The 17,511-nt window shown below is 48.2% G+C and overlaps 1 protein-coding gene across 4 annotated transcripts in view; it reads left to right on the top strand.

Annotated features, from left to right (window-relative positions):
- The window catches only part of LOC135919483 (solute carrier family 45 member 3-like), a 161,168-nt gene that overhangs the window by 72,421 nt on the left and 71,236 nt on the right, over positions 1 to 17,511 (top strand). Inside the window, exon 1 of one of the 4 annotated variants that reach the window (XM_065453339.2) lies at positions 7,122 to 7,389. The exons of the other annotated variants lie outside the window; for them this stretch is intronic. The gene's annotated coding sequence lies outside the window, so the exon portion shown is untranslated. Of the gene's footprint in view, positions 1 to 7,121; positions 7,390 to 17,511 lie in introns of those variants that run through there. 4 annotated transcript variants of the gene reach the window in all.

Below are 17,511 nucleotides of genomic sequence, written 5' to 3'. Positions count from 1 at the left end.
GTAAGCCACGAAGGGGCCCGGCCGGCCCCTTTGATGCAGAAGTTGGCAGCTGCGAGGAGGTTGGGGGAAGGGCGCGAAGCACCGAGCGAAATGCACTGACTTGATTGCACGTTTCGCCGGTGCCGCGGTCTCTATAATCTACTTCTGATCCGTCGTGCAGGTCCCCCCACCGCCTTGCCCTCCCCTCCGCTCAACAGCGTGAGTCACGTGGATGCTAATACACGCTTTATATGCTTGATCCCCTCAACTGCCGCCGCTTGTGCCGCGGCGGCAGCGGTTGTCATTAGAAAGCCGTTTCTCTGGAGTTCGGAAAACCACGCGCTGCCGGCGCGTTCGCTCCGCTGTCTGGTACGCGTGCCCCCCCCCCCCCCCCTCCCCTTTTTCTATACATGTGTTTTCGAGATTCGATTTCTTCGTTTCGAGGGTTCCTTTGACTTCGTAAGGAAACGGTGAGCTGTGAAAAAGCTGCACCGACAAAGGTGTCGAATGTGTAGTGTCGTGGTGATCACCTGTTAAATACCGGCCGTGTTCAGTCGGGGTCAACCACACTGCCTTTCACCCTGTCCGCGTTGTACTCGCTACGTAGCTCTGCTCAGTCGTGTTCTCGATAGACGATTTATGTAAACACACACACACACACACACACACACACACACACACACACACACACACACACACACACACACACACACACACACACACACACACACACACACACACACACACGCACGCACACAAACACACACACAAGCACATACACACTCACAAGCACATACACCCTCACACACGCACTCACACACACATGCACTCACACACGCACTCACAAGCACTCACACACACGCACAAGAATTCGCGGTTATATACTGCCACAATAATAATTCTACCAAATCTCTTCCAGTTTTATCTTTAAGATACATGCTTTTCCTAATGTTGTGATTTTTTTTTGTCTTCGCATGTTGTGATACTGTCCATGACAGTATCACAACATTGACATTGCGAGGAGGGGGTCTTCTGTGTTTGCAGCAAGATGGCTCTGCGTGTGCGCCAAGCGCAGAAAAAATGTAGCGGAAACGTACTTCGCCACTCGTTTAACTGCGACTTCTGCTCATTACCGGTATACACTGCAGTATAACTTTCTACGGCACGTTTCTAAGGCAACACCGAATTCACTAGATGCGCTTTTGTCTCGCTTTGAATCATCGAACTCATGGCTGAGTAATAAATAAAAAAAAACTCATGGCTGAGTGGTAGCGTCTCCGTCTCACACTCCGGAGATCCTGGTTCGATTTTCACGCAGCCCATCTTGTAAGTTGTTTTTATTTACGAATGGCCTTCCGCCGTTTTTCGCTCACGGCCAACGCCGCCGACGACACCGGCTTTTCTGCGACACGAGCTCTTTAACGCTGTCGCGTTAGAAACGTGAACTGGTTTTATATGCGTGACCGCCGCATTCATCTCTTTCGAGGTAGGAATGCAGCCGCTCTGGCCGGCAATGAGTCCCCGACCGTGGCCTCCTAGCCAGCTGGACGTCTCAGCTGCCACGACGGGGATTATGGTTAACTTAACAGCCGTCTGGTTCGCTGTAAATCACGTGACAAGAGAATCGGGATTTCGCGTCGTGCTGCACACGGTAATATATCCGATGCAGTTTGGGCATTGCAGCTCGCATGTCAGATGCTAGTGGTTCTCGGAAGCTTGCGCTAGGCTGAGGCGACCTCCCGGATATATAGTTGCGTTCTAAACGCCTTGCTCGATTCTGCAGCCGTTCTGCTTGCGCTGTGCGAATACTACAGATTGAGTTCCGCTACGTATGACTGTGAGGAGCAATAAGAGTGAATGGCAGAGGGGTAGGGTCAGCTGTGACGTGCAGCAACACTTTAGTATAACCTGTACCTAATGTGGAGCAATCTGCAAATGCTGACGCGCAAGTACAATTTCAACACGCCCGGAGCCTTTCACAGTCACTTGTTGCTCCGTAGAGCCCTTTCTTTCCCATCTGAGGCAATAAAGCGATCGCTGATAGCCGTATCGGGGATTCATTGTTTGCCATTCAAGAACTCTCTCTCTGGCGCGAGCGCGCGCCGAGACACTAAAGCCGGCGCCCGGGGCTCGTTGCTGCATATCCCAAGCCTCTCTTTGAGCAGAAACAGCTGTAGAGTCGTAGTACCGCAGTTTGCGTGCGTATGTGTACATCTGTAAATCTCTCTGTTCATCTGCGGGCTTTTTTGTCTTTGGGCCAACTGCTGCGGTGACGTTGACGTCCCCCCCCCCCCCCTCCCACCAGGGCGTTGCGGTTTATGCATGCTGCGCAGCGTGGCTTTGTCTCTGCCGCGAACAATGACGCCGCGGGTCATTAAAGTCACGACGCCGGGCGAGACGTACTCGTTAGGCGAACCTGACAAAACGTGCGTTTCTTTTTTTCTTCTCTTTACTAACGAGCGTTATCTGGCTCGCCATCGTCGTTGGAGATGCCAGCTTGGAATGCGTCACCTCGTTCGCGCATGCTATACGCGGCTGGGGCGCCATTCTAGCGCAGCTGGCCGCAAGGTACCCGGTTCGACTCCTGGGTGCCGAGGACGCGTTCCAGCGCGGAAGGAAAAGCCGCTTCGCTTTGCGGATTAGCTTGTATACCCGATACTTAACCGGTTGCTTCCAAACGGTTCCTTTGTTCTTTTTTTAGCATCCTCCATGTGCACTGTAAACACTCCTAATTAAAAGTACGTCCATTGTTTCAACCTGAGCGAAGCGAAGCTATGGTACGACATTACTTTGCAGTCAGCGCTGCGCGAATAATTAACGTCGCGAACCTGACCGTGCGCATTTCCAAATTACTTCACTATCCGTGAAGGTAAGGTCCCTGGATAAAAATTTCAAGGTGGCGCCGTTCTTTCATCTGGCCGCCGCCCTCTGCTTCTTCGCGCTCTCCCGGCACGGCACCTCCGTGATTGGCTTAGAGCGGACACGAGGGATTTTCACGTGGCCGCACTGATCAATAAATATAGTGCCCTAAAAAGGTTCCAAAGGTTTTTCACGTAGCATGGCTTACGCCAGCATCCACATGCCTATGGATTTATTACCCGCAATACAGGTTCGAAAGTAGTATTCATAATAAATGCAGTATGGCACAAACTACTTTTTTTTTTTGCGCGTGCGTTTCTAGAGGATTGGCATCTTTGGGGGCGCTAGCAGGGCTTCGTGTAGGAGGGGCAATAAAGCAAGGGTGTGAGCAAGGGAGGATGGCACTACCATGAAACTTATCTAGTGACCTTCAATCAATGATGAGGATAAGAATGTTTAATGGAATCCCCTTTGAAAGAGGGCGGGGAGCCAGCCTGCTTGATTTAATGAGATTTTACTCCATCTAACACTATCCAGCCGTTTGCCTATCTGATGTAGATCGTAAGCCGACACTAAAGCAGAATAGATCTACGTGTACTGATAAAGCATTCTTTGAAAACCCTGTTGTCGTTCATTTCACGATAGAAGGTCGATTGTCAGAAGACAAAATGAAGCTCGAAATTTAATTTATCGAATTTCGCGCCGAAACGCCAGCGTCGTTGCGTCAGTGTGACGTCACGGATTTCAAAGTAATTTTTTTTGTGGCGTATTTGGGCTGCGTTGGCTCACTAAAAGCTTGGCATATTGGGCCATTGGTTCCTTTACAACACAATGCAGCCGATCTTTACGCGCTAAAGAATTAAATGGGCCATAGCACACGCTGTCAAAATCAATGACGTCACGCAGTGCTGCTGCGGGAACTTCAAGGCACCGTCGCCACCCGTCTGTTGCGTTTCCCGTTTCCTTTTTTGTTTTCTGACTTTCCGAGTATCTTCTCGCGGTAAGAGTGCTGTTTTGGATGTTGTGGAAGGCTAATTTGCTGATGCACAAGAAACCATTTATCCTTTTAATGTCCCTTTAACTTTCGTATTTCGATCACTATATTGTACCGTTTATCTACGCTTACAATGACTCCGGTTCTGGTAATATCTTCCGTGTTTTTTTTTCCACCGATACTTTAAGCGTATCTTACTTGTATCAGCTGCCCATCGGTTAATCATTCCATCTTCTTTGAATACCAACGCTTCTGGAAAGTGGTCGCCGAACAATACTGGTCTCGATGGGTGAATGTCTTGGGATTCCATTATGATGTGCCTTGACGATTCCAGGCTTTTCTTGCAGCACCACATGCCTCTATCTACCTGCGGCTCATATTTGTTAAGGTATCACCTCCGATAATAATAATAATAATAATAATAATAATAATAATAATAATAATAATAATAATAATAATAATAATAATAACAATAATAATAATAATAATAATAATAATAATAATAATAATAATAATTATTATTATTATTATTATTATTATTTAGTACTAATAACAGTAGTAGTAGTAGTAGTAATAGCAGTATTCATTAAGATCGCTTATGAAACGGGGCGGTGACAAAAAGTAACTTAGCCTGCTTGAATTAATCAGGTACGGTATGCGTGTTTATCAATGTAACATTTTTTGCATACATCTCCTTAGTCTTGTCCTTCTTCCTCAAAACTTCGCTACTTATCTTTCATCCCTATCTACGCTGTTAACGGATCCGGTCTTATCAATCTCTTCCCTGCTTTCTTTTTTTTTCCACCAGTTCCACTGAAAGCGGGTTCTCGCGCTCTCTATAAGAGGTCTGCAGACTGCGGCTGTGACGTCATCGAAGAAGACCGGCGCTCCCATTGATATACATGTTTTAGGATGGAAATGAGTTCAGTGATATTCAGCATTAAATATTTCTTTTGATGTACCCTGTCGCTAGTTGCGAACTGCGTCAGCCATTGAAAGTTACGAGCTCTTAGTTTCCTCTGTGATGTCATGGCTGAAAGCGCGCAGACCCTGAGTTACCGGGACATCCTCGCTTGCACACTCACGGCTTTCAATGTCGCCCCTTTGCTTAGAACGGCGCGTGAGCTCTGGCTGAACCTTCTCTCATAGTAAACCATCATGCAGGGCAAAGGCCTCTCCCATACTTCTCCAACAACCCCGGTCATGTACTAATTGTGGCCACGCCGTCCCTGCAAACTTCTTAATCTCATCCGCCCACCTAACTTTCTGCCGCCCCCTGCTACGCTTCCCTTCCCTTGGGATCCAATCCGTAACCCTTAATGACCATCGGTTATCTTCCCTCCTCATTACATGTCCTGCCCATGCCCATTTCTTTTTCTTGATTTCAACTAAGATGTCATTAACTCGCGTTTGTTCCCTCACCCAATCTGCTCTTTTCTTATCCCTTAACGTTACACCCATCATTCTTCTTTCCATAGCTCGTTGCGTCGTCCTCAATTTGAGTAGAACCCTTTTCGTGAGCCTCCAGGTTTCTGCTCCGTAGGTGAGTACTGTACTGGTAAGACACAGCTATTATACACTTATAGTAAACCAATGGCGAGACAAATGCAGAAGCCATGTGCGTGCCGTCTGAGGGAGGGATGCTCGTGGAATTGGTTCCTATGGTACTCTTGATTCGTCGCATTCGCAGAGATTTTCCGATGCGCTTTAAGCCCGAACGTCAGGGAACAATTTCCTGAGGTATGTTCAGCGTTCGCGCTGGCCATTGTCGGCAGATGCGAGCGCACGGCACATTTCATTGACTTCTCTCAAGCACAAGACACGATCTGCTTCGCCAAATCTCATCTGTGGCATCGCAGCCAGACCCTGTTAAACGTCACAGGTCTAGAGTGTGGCATTTACGTAAATATTCTGCACAGCAAGAACACTCAGCGAGGCTTCTTAAAAGCTTCTGGCGAGTTTGGAATTAAAGCAGGCTGTGCGACCAGAATTTATTTGCGCATTTCCTCTGAGATCGCGCGTGCCGTTACCTGCGCGTTACCTCGTCTCGGAGCCCGTAGTCCACGCATGTTTCGCGTACCACTTCCACTTCAGTGCGTGTTTCGCTTCTATAGTTCTGCAAACTTCGGCGCCAAGTGATCGAGAACTGTTGTCTCGTTGTTTCTGACGCCGTCGCAAATGCGCCGGCTTGCGTCCACGCCGCAAATGCGTTAGAAATGTGTTCCCTGCGGCTGAGACTTCACATTTGGCCGATTGAAATCCAGCGCTCGCGTTTCCCTCAGTTCGCGCCTGAGTAAATGCAACGAGCAGCTGGGAGAAATTCGCTCGATCGCAACTAAAATGATAGCCTACTGCCTACTGCCATCACTTTCTCGTATCCCTCGCCATTCGTTCTCGACATTTACGCGTGAAGTGGAGAAAAAAGCAAGTGCTTGTATTCGCGTTTATTGGTTTGCTCGTTTTTGTGCTCCCAACTCCGTGACACGTAGACAAAGGAGAACGAAAAGATTCCGCGCCGACAACTTACTCATTCAGGCCGCAGCTCTTCTTTCATTATTATCCTGTAGCTGACGTAGGTCATAAACACATTTTTTTTTTTCCGTTGGTTGCAGCGTTCCTATTGCTTCTCGGGTAACGAGAACACCTGTAATTCCTTGACGGCGCTATCCCTCGAACAAGTCGCGTATCGTTCCCGCAGTATTAACACATGTGCGGGCTGGTGCTCAAACGCAGCGTCTTCTTTGTTGTTTTTATCGCTTCGCACTTTTCTTCTTTCTTTCCTTTTTTTTTTGTAGCGAGACCATTTGGGAGGGCGTGAACGGCAACGATATCTTCGGGAACGAGACACCGCGCGCTGCGGCTCCGAAAGGTTAAGACAGGCCGTGTAACCAACCGTCTTTGCCTCCTTCGCTCTCGCGCGCCGTCCACGAAGTGAAATCATGAAAAGAAGCAGCTGCACGCTTCGCTGAAAAGCCACTCCCGCACGTGGCCAGAGAAACGCTCACGAATAACGTGAAGGAAAGAAAGAAAGAAAGAAAGAAAGAAAGAAAGAAAGAAAGAACGCACGCGCCAGCGAAGCGTTGCGCAGAATTCGCTTGTTTGTACGCGCCGCTGCGGAACACGTTTAAAAAAAAAGGGGGCAAAAAAAAAAAAGAAAGCGATAACCGGCTGTGTACGAACAGGTAAGACTTGGAAAGAAAGGAACGGAGCTATATTGTTGACTGTTACGGGCTAGTTTCCTATTTTGATTGCGTGTACGCTCCTGCAGCTTCGCGGCTGTTTAGAAGCGAGCTCGTCAGTTGCCGGAGAAGGAGACCTGCGTTTCGTCGTCGCTGGCACGTTCGAGAAAGATCGGCGCAGCGTGGCCTATATTTACCGAAATAAGAGCTTCCGACCGTCGGATCGGTTGCTGCGGCTGCGTGCTGTGTTTGTGTGTTTCTACCGCGAGGTCATTGTGCGACCGCACGGTTTTCAACGCTGGGAGCGCAACCGCCCGATACCTGGACATCCAGGGGACACGATGAGGCTGCGGGCGTCCCCCCAAGCTGCGCCGGCAGGCAAGTCTGACGTCAGGAGAGCCGCGTTATTGGCTCTTCAGTCGCTTCTCGTCGTAGTGTAGCTTACGCGGGCCATTCCCCGACTTTGAGCGGTGTGTCGGGTGCGACTATATCGTTTCTGTATGGTCGCGCGTGCATGCGTATAGTAAGCGAAGTGAGACAATAAGTACAACGCAAAGGTGACCGAACCCGGTGATCGGGAGTACAATCGGTATCTCACGGCTTACTTGCCGCTGACCGCAAGGTCACGTGTTACCTTCCCGGCGGCGTAGTATAGTATTCTCGATGGTCGTAGTATTAAAAAAAAAAAAACTCTCGTCTTTTGGGTGCGCGTATAAGAACCCCAGCCAATCAAAATTAATTCGCAGCCCCCCTTATAACTACACCGTGACTCATAGCCAGCCGCGTAGCTTCGAATTGCTAAACAGCGCAATTAAGTTCAAGGACTACATGGAGCCAAACGTTGACGCCAGCATCTCCTGGACTGAATGTGGCTGTCACTTTGACTGTGGTTCTCAAATTACCACCGAGCTTCAAGTGTCTTGCATATCAAGTGATCCGTGGGGTGGATGTCAACGACTGTGTGTGCGCGAGAGAAGCTCGAATGTGTTCGCCTCGTTTGACTTCGCGTAAGGTATAGTCACAAGGCTTGTGACAGTAAAAAAAAAACGGCAGCGCCTGCTCCTCGGCTCACGCAGAGCACCCTGGTGAGTGCCTGGCGCACTCTCGCCGTTTCTACATGTCTAGTGGGTGCACTCCCTGATCGTGCTCGCGCATCGTCTGCTACAGCTACTGCCAAATCGTACTACTATGCGTGTGAGGGCGCATCTTCTGTCAGTTCCAGGTGCCGCACTCAGATGCTTGTCCCTAAAGTTCGCCGAAAAAATCCAGAAATAACTTATCCTCGGTATTTCCTGGAATCCTGGCTGGAATACATGCACAGCAAGAATGCGCGAGGACTGCGCATGCACTCTGAGCGAGGTGAAACTGAACTAATCAAGGTATTGCGCGCCAGCCGAGGTGGTTTGATCTTGATACGACCATCGCGGCCAAGGTAATATCGAGCCGGATGAGCAACGCGTAACAACAGCGGATGGGTAAACAACAAACGGAAAGAAAAATACACGACGTGTTTAGGTCATGTTTGACAGGCACATGTACGTGAGGCATCATGACGTCAGAATGCAACACACCACGCCGCGATGGCGTTTACTGACTGTCGCTTCCTTGTTTTCGTTTTTTCATTGTTGCCTTACTCTGTTGCCTCATGTCAGCTCGTAAATGAGATCGGCCGATACGTGCAGCTTACAAATGTGCCAATGTGCTCGTAAGTGAAAAACAAGAGACAGCTATACCTTTTCTCTGTTCTATTAATTGGTAGCAACCGCAGCGCACGTTAACATTTTTAGAACACATAGCGTTATAGGAAAGAGTAATGCTCTTGACCCGAGATTTGTGTTGTATTCGGAGGGGCTGACGTCAGTGGAGGATCGTTGGCTCTTAGGCCAGTTGGAGCATCATGTTATCATCATCATGTATTATGACATGATGATGATAAAGTGTTGTGATGATAACACATGATGATGATCATGTGTTATCGTCATGTTGAGTGGAATGAGGGTGGAAAGAAATAGGACAGGACGCACACTCTGTCCCGTCCACATTGTTTCCTTGCACCATTGTTCCGCTTAACGACATATCATTACGGAAGTTCACGACTGGACCGATGTCATTGCCTGCCACACAGACGTTGGAGTATGTTGAATTGAAGTTTATTTTACCGCATAAGTACACTGATGTACATGGCAGGGATAAAAACTGCATAACGGCAGCTTGACTGGTCCCACCTCCCCGTGAACAAAAGGCAGCAACATGGCAACATACTTGTTGTACATACCTGTGGCAAGATAAAAAACAAAGAAACAAGTATACACATACAGCCACACCGCAGGCCTCAAATCCGAACTTTGTTCTGAGGCCTTGGCATTCCATCAAATTGTTTATGCGCCTCAGCCTCGTGTGGTGTTATCCGCAATATTGCGCAGGTGCTGTTATCTTCAGCGCGTTGAAATTTGGTCTTGACCAGGGATTAAACCGTTTCTACCAGCTAAGCGCTCCCCTTTATTATTCAAGCGTAAATGACGCGTGAATAAATTTGAGAGTGAGAGACTGCAAAGGGACTCCAACCTGTGCCATCGTGGCCTGAACAACGCACACCAACTTAGTGCAGTGCGGGTGAACCGCACATTTCGTTCGTGGAAGTATGCTCCTGCTAAATGGCGGTAGCTTCTACTATGGCCCTTACGTGCGTCACTATTACATGGTCTGATTTGCCTTTATCAGTTCAGTACACAACCTATGCATGAATATTTCTTAATCTCATCGCTCCAGTGAACGCTGGATCCGCTGCCATCGATCATGGTTTTCATGAAGTGCTTCAAACTGTGCACTTTTGGAGAGCCCACTTGGAGTACTTGTATTTTTTCAGCTCTCCGAAAGGCACTTTTGGAGCAACCGTGTAAAGGGAACCAGAACGAAGCGCCGCAAACTCACTTCAAAGCTGCTTGTCTTTCCCCCGACACTTGGCGCTTCGCCGTGTTTATACGCATCATAACGATTTGCCGCGAAGTTCTTACATGCCACCCTATCGCACGAGCTGCTTCCTTAAGGGGGGGGGGGGGGGGGGGGGGGAGGTCGTGATTTTTCAATCACGTTCCAGGTATCGGCTCTTAGAATCGTGAGGCTTGTCGCCACCACATCGTGCGCACGCCATTCTGTCCGCAGATGCGCAGCTATACAGGCCGTCGACCGTAGGAAGTTGAACCTCGCTTCGAGAAAATGTCGGCGCGGATGGGCCATGCCTGAGTGTCAATAGCTTCAAGAAATTGCCCGCTCCTGCAGTTCAAGGAAAGCGGCCGCGGCGGAATCGATTCGTGAGTTCCGGCATCGCTTTCTGTGACGAGCTTGTGGGCGCGGCCGGGAACCGTGGGGCCACAATCTGGCTGCGACCCCGTAAGAAGCCGTACAGAATCGCATGTACACAAGTGTATGTGCCTATTCTTTAAAAGAGAAGCTAGGAAATGCACACATTGCAATTTGATGACCGTGTCGGCCGCACCCGTTCAATGGGAAACGAACGGCGACTTGTAGCAAATGTGTTCAACGGACGTTAACAACGTAGAGGAAGTGTACTTTTTTAAGTTTAAGAATTTCCGCAGATCTGATTTGCCTGATTCTGAGTCCACGTGCCTCAAACAGTCTGACAACTTGCCCTCGCTCAGAGATCTGCTGTAGCCTCCTGGTTATAGCTCACAGGGTAGAGCGATGGCTCCGGAAAGGCGTCGGTCACCGGTTCAACTTTTGGCCCAACACGAAATATTATTTTTTTTTGTACAGGGAGCAAGTATTCAACTTACTACCATTATTTCTTTACTTTTCGTGTTAAGATAACCTCAACAAGCTTAACGCGGCATTCCTCGCCGATCAAAACAAAAGCTCTTTACTGTAGAGATCATCGAAATCCCTCGACCTCCCCTCTATGCATAATCATTTTTACTATACATATATACGTCTATAGCCAACCTCTCCCAGTGATCTCCAATAACCCCTGTCTTACGTCATGCGACCTGCCGTGCTGCGGCTTGTGTGCCAGTTTCTCTCTCTCTTTTTTTAGGGCATCATAGCGGCTAGACGGCCAATGGGTGGCAAGGGATCGAAGGCCCGACAATACTGAACGCTCTTTTACAGCATAAATTGCAGGGCTGCAAAAATATAGCTGATGGTCAGCACCGCGTGTTTTTTCCTTCGGTGTTGTTTTAAATGTTCCCAGGTAACCCTACTTTAAAAAGCAACAACATCGTGGCACGTCACAGTGAATGTGGCGTTGTGTTGCAGCACCAGTCTGCGGCTTCGATTTTTGCCCGCAGCAGCAGCATTCATATGGGAACGCAATGCAGAAATGTGTGTGCTACCGTGCTTTAAGAACACGTTAAAGAACGCCAGGGCGTCGGAGGTAATACGGGGACTCCTCCCCCATAATGCGTGCCTCATAACCCATTCTGCATTTCCTGAACTTTAGAAAACAACATTTCTTTTTCTTAGTAACCTCGCGTTGTCAGTTCTAACAAGCGTAGCCGGACATTTGTCGCAACACAATAAAAACGTTCAGATTTTATGGGGGTCTATACCCCAGTCTGCGGACAGCGAAGATTTCTTTTTTTCCTTTATGCTTCCGGTTTCGAGAGCAGTTCAGCGGCTAGGACGCACGCGTGGTACACGTGGTACACGTGGTACAGGGGTTTGCTTAACGCGCCAACATTTTCCTGCTTCTTTGTTGGCCGCGCGTATAACGCGTGCCTGCCTGCCTGCCTGCGTGCCTGCCTGCGTGCATGCATGTGTCTGTGTCCACGTGCTCTTGCGTTGATGGCTGTTTGTTCGTACCTGCGCGCGTGTCACGTTGTGCGGAAACGAGCCTACGGTTTCTCGGGGTCGGGTATGCGCGAACATCGCTTTCTCGTTATTCGTGACGCTCGGATAGCGCGCGCGAGAACAACGAACAAATGCTGCGTCAACGAATGGGGTGAACGTGATGAACTGCTTGCCATCACGGAAGACAGCTTCAAAGGCAGCACTTTTCCGCAGCAGTTGGCGAGGATGCTGTGCCTTGCAAGCAGGCAGTCGAATGAATGACCTCTTTGAAGCAACGCCCCCTAGTGCACTTTCGCCGTGCGCGAGGTTTCTTAAGAGTTGCGAGTGTGCGAACACTGATGCTTTAGAGCACAGCTCTTAGGCGCCCGTTCCTCCGTTTTGCGTATGGGCGTCGGCCCTCGGCGTAGCCGAGCGAACGAGCGCAGCGAAGGATGAAAGAGCGAACGTTGAGCGTAGCAGCGGGAGATGAAAGACGGTGATAACGAAGAGAGCGCGAGAAGGACAGCGCCGGATAATGGTGGGGCGCAACTATGAGGGGGAAAGCGGACGAGGAGGCTATGGCGAAATCTATCTATCTATCTATCTATCTATCTATCTATCTATCTATCTATCTATCTATCTATCTATCTATCTATCTATCTATCTATCTATCTATCTATCTATCTATCTATCTATCTATCTATCTATCTATCTATCTATCTATCTATCTATCTATCTATCTATCTATCTGTCTGTCTGTCTGTCTGTCTGTCTGTCTGTCTGTCTGTCTGTCTGTCTGTCTGTCTGTCTGTCTGTCTGTCTGTCTGTCTGTCTGTCTGTCTGTCTGTCTGTCTGTCTGTCTGTCTGTCTGTCTGTCTGTCTGTCTGTCTGTCTGTCTGTCTGTCTGTCTGTCTGTCTGTCTGTCTGTCTGTCTGTCTGTCTGTCTGTCTGTCTGTCTGTCTGTCTGTCTGTCTGTCTGTCTGTCTGTCTGTCTGTCTGTCTGTCTTATCTATCTTATCTATCTTATCTATCTATCTTATCTCCTTAAAGAAGGAGGTGTACAGGACTAAAAGCTTGGACACCTTGACGAGGTCCCGACCCTTTGTAAGTTGCCATAACAGCAACATCACAGCCAGTCATGCACAAGAAATGAAAAAAAGCAACAAAGCAACGGGTAATACAGAGTGAAACAAGGCGGCAAGAAATAATCAACACACATAAACAACAGTGGGGAACAAAAATAGGAGAATAAGAAGGCATGGTCTAATCTTGCAAATAAATAAGTTGACAAAAACGTTTAATGCGAGAGTTTCGGTTTCTGGAGGGATCAAATTTTGTCGGTCTAATAAGTTTAACAGCGAGGGTAATGTACAAGATAAAGATTGCTCATCATAGGAGGTTCTCGGGGTGGGTACGAACCACGTTTCTTTATGTCGGGTTTGACGAATTTTTGTATTCTCTCGAAGTTTTGCCAGATGAATTGTATCATCAATGCCAAATTTTACGAAACCTCTGTAGCACATCATCAACCTATAATTGTAAAAACAAAACACAGGAAGAATTTCATATTTAGAAAAAAGTGGTTCTGCGGAGTGCGTATAATGGACATTAGCTATATAACGCACAACTCTTTTTTGTAGCAAATGTATCTTGTGCAGGTTTGTCACACCAGTTGTGCCCCACACCATGATGCAGTACTGCATGGCATACTACCAGAGCATTGTGTCGCATTATTTTTACCTTAATGGGGAGTAAGCGACGCAGATGAGCTATAACATCAATGGCAGATGACAATTTTGATTGGAGATGATCAACATGCTCATTCCAGGTAAGGTGCTTTGTAAAACGCACCCCAAGGATATTAACGGAATCCACTATCGCTAACTGCTCACTGCCCAGACACAAACTCATATTAGTTGTCAACAACTTTCCTTAGGCGTGTAAAAGATTACTTTTGTTTTCTTAGGGTTGATTTTTAAGCAGTTTATCGCTGACCAGCGTTCTAAGTCAGACAGCGTTTTTTTAGCCTTTATTTATATATCTGTTTCCACATTGCTTGTAATAAAAATGGTTGTGTCATCGGCATACGAAACGAATGTAGCGTTATCTGTACAGCGTACAATGTCGTTTATGTAAATAAAAAATAAAAGTGGGCCCAAGATGCTTCCTTGCGGTACACCAGTTATAAGTGGCTTTCTTGAAGATATTGCGATACTGGCATTTACGAACTGTGATCTGTGGTACAGATAGGATGTCGTTTGTTATGGCTTTTGCAACACGAGAAGAGATTCAATGCAAATGATTAGCATGTGCTCTGAGTGATGTAGCTTTTATGCTAATTTTTACTTCAAGGCGCACCGCAATTAATAAGGGCAGCATAATAATGTGGACCACCGGCTCATGCAAAATATCTGTTCATATGTTCAAGGCAAACTAGAGATTTTTGAGCGGATATTCAAAGGATATTTCCGCACACAAGGTTGGCACTAACATAATTATTATATCTCATAGCGCTTTAGAAAAGTGTGCTTGAGCGTTTGTTTTGTTCCTATTCCTCTGTGTCCGACGCTATGTCGATATAACGAGAGACGTGTAAATTAGATGGGAATGGCATAGAGGTTAAGAGAAACATCCGATTTGTTACCCTGCACTGGCGTACGAGTATGTGGAGATGGAAGGAGGACTGAGTAGAAAAGCGGGAAAGAAGACTCACGGGGGCACAGATTATAGCCGGAGCAGGTCAGTCAGGGATCTCTGTCGCACACAGCCTGTGTAAGTGATTTATCAAAATTGATCGTTATAGTGTAGTAAATATTTCGTATGGCTCGGACAGTGCAGACGACTGACAGACCAAGCGACGCAGGAAGTGCGCGAGAACAGCTACGCTCTATCCTGTCGGGTGGCATATCGCTTGGCCCGTGTATTGCTTAGCGCTTCTGAACCGCTCTTCTGGATTTCGCGATGGTGGGGGTGTTCGCGGCGAACCTTCTCCTAGACGTAAGTATAGGTGACAAAGCGCCCCAACTGTAGGTAGTTGTTTCCGATACTTGTACGTATGTGGCGATGGAGGGCACCTCGGCAAGCCCTATCCGGCGTACTATCTACACAGTGCGTCAACAGCTGTGTACCCGTAGGAGCAACATGTTTCTGAAATTTGCGACTTGTAATTTAGGTCTAATTTTACAGCGGTGTCAAACCTGCTGTCTTTTGGTTCGCGTCAGCTGGGCACCAGTCACGGGTCGATTAGAGCAGCTCTGCACACATTGATCGAATCCTCCGGATGATTACCATGGTTCACGTGGCGACCAGTCTTTCTATTTCAATGCATAAGCATTGTAAGGCTGCGTCCCTTGCTAGTCTGTCAGTGCGTTTGCCTGTAACGCGTGACACGGTGTGCTCCATAGGTACGCATGGGGTCTTGTGGGGTTAAATGACAATAACTTACGACTTCGTATAACTACTGAGCTTTATGATTATGACTATATATATATATATATATATATATATATATATATATATATATATATATATATATATATATATATATATATATATATATTGTAGCGAAGAAGAGGAACGCTATAGTAGGCCATCCTCTCGAGTGGTTTGCTATGGGAACGCCGCTGGTACTGAGAGTCCGTACCCTGCTCTGACGGTTGGCCCAAACGCTGGTGACTAATAAACACCTTTACAAGTGCTGGAGAGTGCTTCGGCCTGCAACGTCAAACCAGGAACTTCGCTCCTGTACCCTACGCTCAGCGGCCTGCCTGAAGAAGCACGCTGGAACGAGAGTGCATCCCAGCAAACACCTCCAGCAAGCGCCTCCTCAGTCAGTCATGTGCTCTGGTGTGCCTTGGCTCGGGGAACCTGCCATTTTCAGCTGCGCGGACGACACTGACGTGGAGGACTAGCTGACGGCGTATGAGAGGATAAGCGCCCACAACAAATGGGATGATCCCGCCAAAACTGAGCAACCTGCTCTTCTATCTCGCGGGTGTGACCAGTCTCTGGTAGAACAAGAATTTGACCGATTTTCCTACGTGGTCCTCGTTTAAGATCTCTTTAGTGGCTGTGTTTGGTCGCCCCGCAGTACACGTTCGCGTTTGCGCGAACGGATACAGCAGACAGTTTAATCATTTACCAGCTACCTTGAATATGTTTGGGATTTGTGTAAGAGAGCCGACGCGACTAGCACTCTCAAACGGAGAGGGTTTCGATGAGGCTGAGTGAGCGCAGCGAGATAACCGGATGAAGAGGGTGGTGCCGGCGTCTGCGATTGGTCCGCTTCCCCGTACTCAGCTTGCGGTGGCTGGTCGAAAATCACGGTGTGGTCCAATGGAAGGCTAAGAATGCCGCTGAAACGGATCCTCACCAGCGTTCGCAGAGCGATATCGCAATGTCGTACACGTGCCAAAAGGCTCGAGAACGTTACGCTGCCATCCATAAAGTTTCATTATAAGCAAATAAGACCATGCTATCCGGCAGGTGTGAGTAGCCAGTGCTTGAGCGATTCAGCGGGCAGCCATCTTCTATTCCTTTCGGAACGGGGCAGTCTCCGGCGATTCCGAAAGAAAGCCCAGTTTTCTTCGGCATATTAATGCATCTTTTACGGGTTCATGTAACTTTGACGTGGTGAGTTGTCGCCGTTTTGGGACGTTTCGCGACAGAGGGGTGAAGTTGGCGCAGCCTGAGAAAAATGTGACCAACAGCACAGTGCTAATGGCAACTGAAAGCGTCGAATCAGAAATAATAATTTTTCTTTTGTTCGGTCTTATCATGCCTAATCAGTGTGTAGACTTCATATCAGATGGGGAGCTGTCGCGGTTTTCATGACGTCCCATGAAGCAGACGAAATTGGGCGCGGCTCGAAAATCTTTTAACCGTTAAATGGGATAGAAAAGTTTCGGATAGCCCAGAAGGCGCGAAGGAGTAAGACGAGTAAACAACGTAAACAAAGAGTAAACAACGTAAAAGTGCACGAAATATTATCGCGTACGACGACAACGCGTAGCTATAGTGTTGGTCGAAGTCAACGAGATATGACGAACTTCCAAATATAACTGCTGCTCTTGTCTGGCTGCGCATCCCCGAAGGCACGCTTCAAGTTGCGAAGCCTAGGCCTGCAACCGGAGAGCTTTCCCAGCTGGTGTGAGCGGCCACCCGAGCACCGAGTCGGTGAGAGGGAACGCTGAGGCGATGACTCGTGGGACACACAGCGATTCCGTTCACGCTTCCATGATGTGGCGTGATTGGGTGAGAGAGAGAGAGAGAGTGCGACTGCGCCGGCCGTGCACAATCACTTGCTTCCTCCTCACCCCCCCCCCCCCTCCGCCACCTAAACGCTTTCCAGCTGTAGCCACGGAGCCAGAAATGCACTCCCTGTGTCCCCGTTGGCCAAGGAGTTGTGCGCAACTATGTGACTGCGCTTGAAAAAATATGTGACAACTTCCTAACATGTGTTTTGAAAGTGAGTCAACATTGTGCCCACCAAACACACAATGCATGCTTAACTACGGCCGTTGTCAGGAAGCTAATTATCAATTCCGTATATGCTGCAAAGAAAGTTTGCGGGCGGCTTACGAGGTGGCCCCTTCGCGTCCGCTCCTTGTTTTGGCAGTTCACGCTTATTGCGCGTCCTTTCACTTCTGACATCCTCTTTTGCACTGACAGACCTTGCAGCCCGTTGTTTTAGGGCATGGCTGTGTTTCTCTGTGT

This window comes from Dermacentor albipictus, chromosome 3 (genome assembly GCF_038994185.2).
Source record: "Dermacentor albipictus isolate Rhodes 1998 colony chromosome 3, USDA_Dalb.pri_finalv2, whole genome shotgun sequence".
NCBI classification, from domain to species: domain Eukaryota; kingdom Metazoa; phylum Arthropoda; class Arachnida; order Ixodida; family Ixodidae; genus Dermacentor; species Dermacentor albipictus.
The sequence above is the reverse complement of the archived record's forward strand: the minus strand, read 5'-3'. Positions and strand labels throughout refer to the sequence as shown.